Raw genomic sequence first — 6,390 nt, 5'->3', positions numbered from 1 at the left:
GCTGAACTTGAGCAGCTAGGACCTGAAATGGATGTTGATGATGTGCCTGTGAGAGGCACAAGGCCCCTAGATGATATTTATGAAAGGGCACAGGTTGCAATAGCAGAACCTAGCAGTTTTGAAGAAGCTGAGGCAGATGAAGGCTGGAAACTAGCTATGGTCGATGAAATCAACATGATTGAGAAGAACCAGACATGGGAGCTAGTTGATAAACCTACTAGAAAGAAGACCATTGGAGTAAAATGGGTCTATCGAGCAAAACAGAATGTAGATGGCAGTCTGAACAAGCTAAAAGCCAGGCTTGTTGTCAAAGGTTTTAGCCAAAGGTATGGTCTGGACTATCTGGAGACATTTGCACCAGTAGCCAGGCTTGACACAGTTAAAATGATAGTTGCCTTGGCTGCTCAACATCAGTGGACCATTCATCAGCTTGATGTTAAGTCTGCATTTCTAAATGGTTTCCTGGAAGAAGAGATCTATATCGAACAGCCTCAAGGATTTGTGGTCACTGGCAAAGAACACAAGGTGTACAGACTGAAAAAGGCTTTGTATGGCTTGAAACAGGCTCCTCGAGCCTAGTATGCTCGAATTGATTCTTACTTGCTCAGTTTGGAATTCGAGAGAAGTCTCAGTGAACCAACACTGTATGTGAAGAAGAACCAAGCTGAAACTCAGCTTATCCTGTCACTCTATGTTGATGATTTATTGGTGACTGGAGGAGATAGAAGAATGCTGGAAGATTTCAAAATAAAAATGATGGAAATGTTTGAAATGTCTGATTTAGGCAGAATGAACTACTTCCTTAGAATGGAAGTGAAGCAAACAGCAAAAGGAATCTTTCTTAGTCAGAGTTCTTTTACTATGAAGATCCTGGATAAGTTCTCTATGAAGAACTACAAGCCAACAAGCACACCAATGGCTGTTGGAGTGAAGCTTTCGAGGCAAGGGAGTGGTGAACCAATTTGCGAGACTATGTACAAAAGTCTCATTGGTAGTCTGTTGTATTTGACTACAACAAGACCCGATATCATGTTTGCTGTTAGTGTGCTATCCAGATACATGAATTGCTGCAATGATCAGCACTTTCAAGCAGCTAAAAGAGTGCTTAGATACATCAAAGGCACCATTGATCATGGTGTATTGTTCAAAAGGGCTGAAAACATGAAGCTGATAGGCTATGTTGATAGTGACTGGGCTGGATCTTGTGATGACATGAGAAGCACATCTGGATATGCCTTTAGTCTTGGCTCAGGCATGTTTTGCTGGAGTTCTAAAAAGTAAAGTCTGGTAGCACAGTCAACAGTAGAAGCTGAATATGTTGCTGCTGCATCTGCTGTAAATCAAGCCATATGGCTTAGAAAAATCCTAGCTGATTTAAATCAAAATCAAGGAAAGGCAACAGAGATTTACTGTGACAACAAATCTGCTGTTGCAATTGCAAAGAATCCTATCTTTCATGGTAGAACAAAGCACTTCAACATCAAGCTACATGTCATAAGGGAGATGGAGAAAGCTCATGAAATCGAGCTGGTTCATTGCAATTCAGAAGAGCAAATTGCTGATATCTTTACAAAGGCACTCAATGTGTCTAAATTTGTTAAATTAAGAAGGCAATTAGGTGTCACTAACATGGAAACTAAGGAGGAGTGTTGAATTTAGTTCCCATGCAAGACATGCAAAGGTGACCATGCAAGGAGAAGTGGCAGCAAGCAGTCGAGCTATGAAGTGCAGAAACTGAAGCTTGAAGTTGCCTAACTACTTGTTATGTTTTGATTGTATTTTAATTATTATTTTGTAATCTAGTTCATGTTGAACTAAGTTGGTAAACCATATGATGTGTTTTTGTTGATTGATTGACTGAAAAATCAGCAAAGAAACTTAAGCAAGCTGATTAACAATTTCCAATGTAAATTTAGTGGTGTTAGGTATGTCATTAGGTAAAGACTTGTTCATTTTGTTGTTGTTATCTATTATATGTAATGGCATTATGCCTTAAGGTGTTGTTAATGAAAATATCAGCTCTTTTCATTCAAAAAAATACTTTCTCTCAATTTCTTTTGTTTTCCATTTGCATGTGTTTCTGTTCTTGCTTCTGAGTTTTTTTCTTCAGCAAGGTTCGAGGCTTGTCATACAAGCAAGATTGAAAACAGTCTGTTGCTGCCTCTCGCACTAACAGTACTGCTGGTCAGGTCATCCGTTGCAGAGGTGATCAATCGACTCTCCCTCTCTGATATGCAACTGTTTCTGATTATAGGATCACTGTTCTTTGTTGGTTTTTTTTTGAGATCTCTGGTTTTGTTCGTTTTCTGTGGTTTTGATGCTTGTTAAAACTCTCTTTGTTTTGTCCATCTTGGGACTGATTAATTGGTTCTTTGGCGATTGCTTTGCTAATTCAGTAGTTTTGGTATTATTGCAGCTATGGTGGCATGAGAGTCAGGGAAGCCACTGTCAATAGAGGAAGTAGAAGTGGCACCACCGCATAATCTTCTGATAGAGGGGAAGAGGCAGAGCACAACCTGGCACAAGATGCGCTGGTATTGCAAAGGCAGGAATGAGTTCACAACGTTCGAATAAGCTACTCGACCGACTAAAGCTAAAAGGAGAAAGGGAGATGACTCTAGTTGTTGAGTACCCGGAGGAAGGTACCAGATCGACTTCTAGTTGTAGCGGATCTTACTTACATCGGTTCTAGCGCTTAACAACTCTCAGTACTAGAAGGCGGGTACCGCTCAGGAAACTGGTGTAGCGCCACCACACTTTCCTGGGCGCGCGTCGGTCCTACCGGTGGCCGACCAAGTAGGGATACTTGTAGCGCATGTCGGGTGAAGAAGATGGCTCCATACGGGATACAACAAATGATACGTTATAGACGAAAATCAATAAATTTTCTAAATTTATTTCTTGGTTTTTCCCTTGCGCAAGCGCAAGGCAAGAAGGTACGTTACCCCTCCATACCACCCTCGTATTGAGATACTCTTCACTTTATGTCACATCGATGTCTACTTCTGGGATGCTAAGGTTTACACTTCTCGTTTTTTCTTACTTCAACTTGTTAGGAGAAAGATTTTCAATCTGACTCTGACATTGTTTCTGTTATTGTAGGGACAAAATCCTCTGTTTCCTCGCATACTTGGCCATGAAGCTGGAGGGTATGTATATGCCAGTCTAAATATTTACAGTTCCTATAATATTTTATTATGTGCATACGCATTAACCCTTTTCTTTGATTATTGTTTAGGATTATGGAGAGTGTAGGAGAGGGCGTGACTGATCTAAAGCCAGGTGACCATGTTCTCCCCATCTTCACTGGGGAATGCAAGCAGTGTCCCTATTGCTTGTCTGAAGAGAGTAACATGTGTGATCTCCTACGAATCAACACTGATAGGGTTGGAATGATTAATGATGGAACATTCAGGTTTTCCATCAATGAGAAGCCTATCTACCACTTCCTTGGCACCTCTACTTTCAGCGAATACACTGTCGTCCATGTCGGTCAGGTGGCCAAGATCAATTCCACATGCTCCACTTGATAAAGTTTGTGTTCTGAGCTGCGGGATGTCCATAGGTTAGTTAGTGACCAAAATTTTCTTCCCCCTCTTTCTTTGAGACATGTAAATGATGTAAATGAAAGTGAGGAAGTTCTTGTTTCACAACTTGTTTTGGTTTTGTTCTTGTAAGTGTTGGTGCCACTGTGAATGTTGCTAAACACAAAAAGGGTCAATCTGTTGCGATTTTCGGACTAGGCGCTGTTGGTCTTGCTGTGAGTTATTCTTGCTGCTTTGATGTTATATTTTCTTTTTTTTGGCGACTAGAAAGAGTGTAGGACTCATTTATCATTAATTCTCTGTTCTGCAATTTAGGCTGCCGAAGGGGCAAGAGTTTCAGGTGCTTCGAGGATCATTGGCGTTGATTTGAACTCCAGCAGATTCGAACAAGGTAGCATTGGTTTTGTAGTTAATTACTTGAACAAAACATTCCAAGATCGGTTATGTTTCTGGTTAAGCAAAGTTACAAAACTAATCATGTTTATTCTTATTGCTTGTTGCAGCCAAGAAATTCGGTTTTATAGAGTTTGTGAATCCAAAAGATTACAACAAACCTGTCCAAGAGGTTGGTTCCCACTTGAAAATTCATTTCTATATGATCCTGCTGGATTCTGATTAGAACATAACCATTAGTTACTAGGGTCACCTTGCGTAAAACCTGTCAACTTGTTATGGGATCCTTATTAAGAAATGATTCTAATGATCAGGTCATTGCTGAGATGACTGGTGGAGGAGTAGATCGCAGTGTTGAATGTACGGGGAGTATCCAGGCCATGTTTCTGCATTTGAATGCGTCCACGATGTAAATAGCTTCACAACATTTTCCTCTTCATCAATGATGCTAGATTATATCATTTTTCATATTTAGCTGAAATGACTTGATTTTTAAGGGTGGGGAGTTGCGGTACTTGTGGGTGTTCCAAACAAAGACAATGCATTGAAAACTCACTCAGTGAATCTGCTGAATGAGAAGACTCTCAAGGGTACTTTCTTTGGAAAATACAAACCTCGATCTGACATTCCTGCTGTTGTGGAGAATATAAACAAGGTGAGGTTATCTTCCTGTTTATTGGAACCAAGAGTGAGTGTTGAACACCAAAACAAAATGTGTTTGATATTTGTGCATGACTATGTAAATACTGGTTCGAATATGTATTGGACATGAGTACATTTTCTCTTGCATACAAATATACTAACAGACAGTAAACACTGTGATATCTTTGATGTTGCAGGAACTTAAGCTAGATAAATTCATCACACACACTGTGCCTTTCTCAGAGATCAACAAGGCATTTAAGTTGATGATGGCGGGTGAGGGACTGAGATGTGTGATTCGCATGGATTCATAAGGAGTGGCTGGCCTGGATTGTTCATACAAGGATGAAGGAGTTTTCATTTTTATATTTATATGTGCAAAGAGTGATTAAGGAAATGAATAATGTAATCTACATGATTTTGCTGTTTTTCATAGAATTCTCCTACAGTTTGAATATCAGAATAAGTAAGAGACTTTGCCATGTATTCCAAACTTTTATTAAATAATGATTGCATCTTTCTCTTCTGTTTACATTTTTCTTTTTTCTTTTTTTTCGAGTTTCTAATAGTTGCTCTCAAACAAGTGCATCTTCAACAGTTTTAACTTTCCTTGTTTTTATTTATCAACCATTATCTTTTTAAATTCTTCTTCTAGTCATCTCATTACTATTTGCTCCATTAATTCTAGGGTCATTATATCTATTTTCATTCTCAAAAGGTTCGACTAAAATCTCATTGGTTGTGTTGGCCATTAAAAAATTGGGTCGATGTTAATTAAGGAATCCCATGGATTGTCATAGTTGAATACTAGTGTACTAATGTAACACCCTAAATCCGGCCTAAACGTTATGGCCGAATCTAGTGATGTCACAAGAAAAGAGTTTTGGAAACCGTGTTACTTGGTAAAATATAAATTTTTGAAATTACTAAAAACCACAAATTAGTCAATTTCTTTCCCAAAACTTATTACAGCGGAAGCCTTAATCGTTATAATTTGAAAACACAGTCGTGTTTTTAGGAAAACTGTTGTTTACATGAAAACTATCATTTTAATAAAACAATTTTACCAAAGCAATCAAATTGACAAACAATCCAAAAATAAACCGTTAAAAACCAAACAGTCCAGAGAGTCTCCAAAAGTTATAACTTACAAATAAGTCTGAAGTTTAAAATAAACCAAAAGAGCTAAGTTTAACTATTTTACAATATAGTGGTCACCGTTATGTCTCTACCGCACCGATCCAGCTCTGAGGATTACTTGACAGAACAGACAAACAGATGTGAGTTTGCGTTAACTCAGTGTGTAACCCTTTAGAATTAAGTATGCAATCATACAAAATCATGTACACAGTCGAAAACAGATACAGATTCAGGCTCAAGCTAATTTCAATTACAGATACAGTAAACAGAATCAGACAATCAGAATCCTACCCCCATCCTCTACATACCATCTCTGACCATCCCAACACACCATGTGGGGTTAAAAACACCCACCTATCCCTACACACCAGGTTGTGTTGTTACGACACGTATCAGATATAGTGCAGCTAAATTGCCAGATAATAGGCGATGATCGCGGTACAGAACACTTCCTCCATCAATACAAAACCCACCCCACAATCATATACAGAACAGATATAGAATACATACTAGACATGCCATGTACAGATATCAGAATAATTAGATATGCATAATCATACTCAGAATAGATCATCAGTTTATCAGATCTACAATCTTGGGGTTTGGTTAGCCTTTACCGATCCTACGGTAGGCCTATAGTCGATTGGACGACCTGTATGACCCTTAGAGA

General features: G+C 38.8%; 1 pseudogene; it reads left to right on the top strand.

Moving 5' to 3' along the window:
• Nucleotides 1–2,167: 2,167 nt before the first annotated feature.
• On the top strand, nt 2,168–5,105 carry LOC121215991 (alcohol dehydrogenase 1-like; annotated as a pseudogene).
• Nucleotides 5,106–6,390: the final 1,285 nt, after the last annotated feature.

This window comes from Gossypium hirsutum, chromosome A02, assembly GCF_007990345.1.
Source record: "Gossypium hirsutum isolate 1008001.06 chromosome A02, Gossypium_hirsutum_v2.1, whole genome shotgun sequence".
Taxonomy (NCBI): domain Eukaryota; kingdom Viridiplantae; phylum Streptophyta; class Magnoliopsida; order Malvales; family Malvaceae; genus Gossypium; species Gossypium hirsutum.
This window is presented reverse-complemented; position numbering and strand designations above follow the sequence as displayed.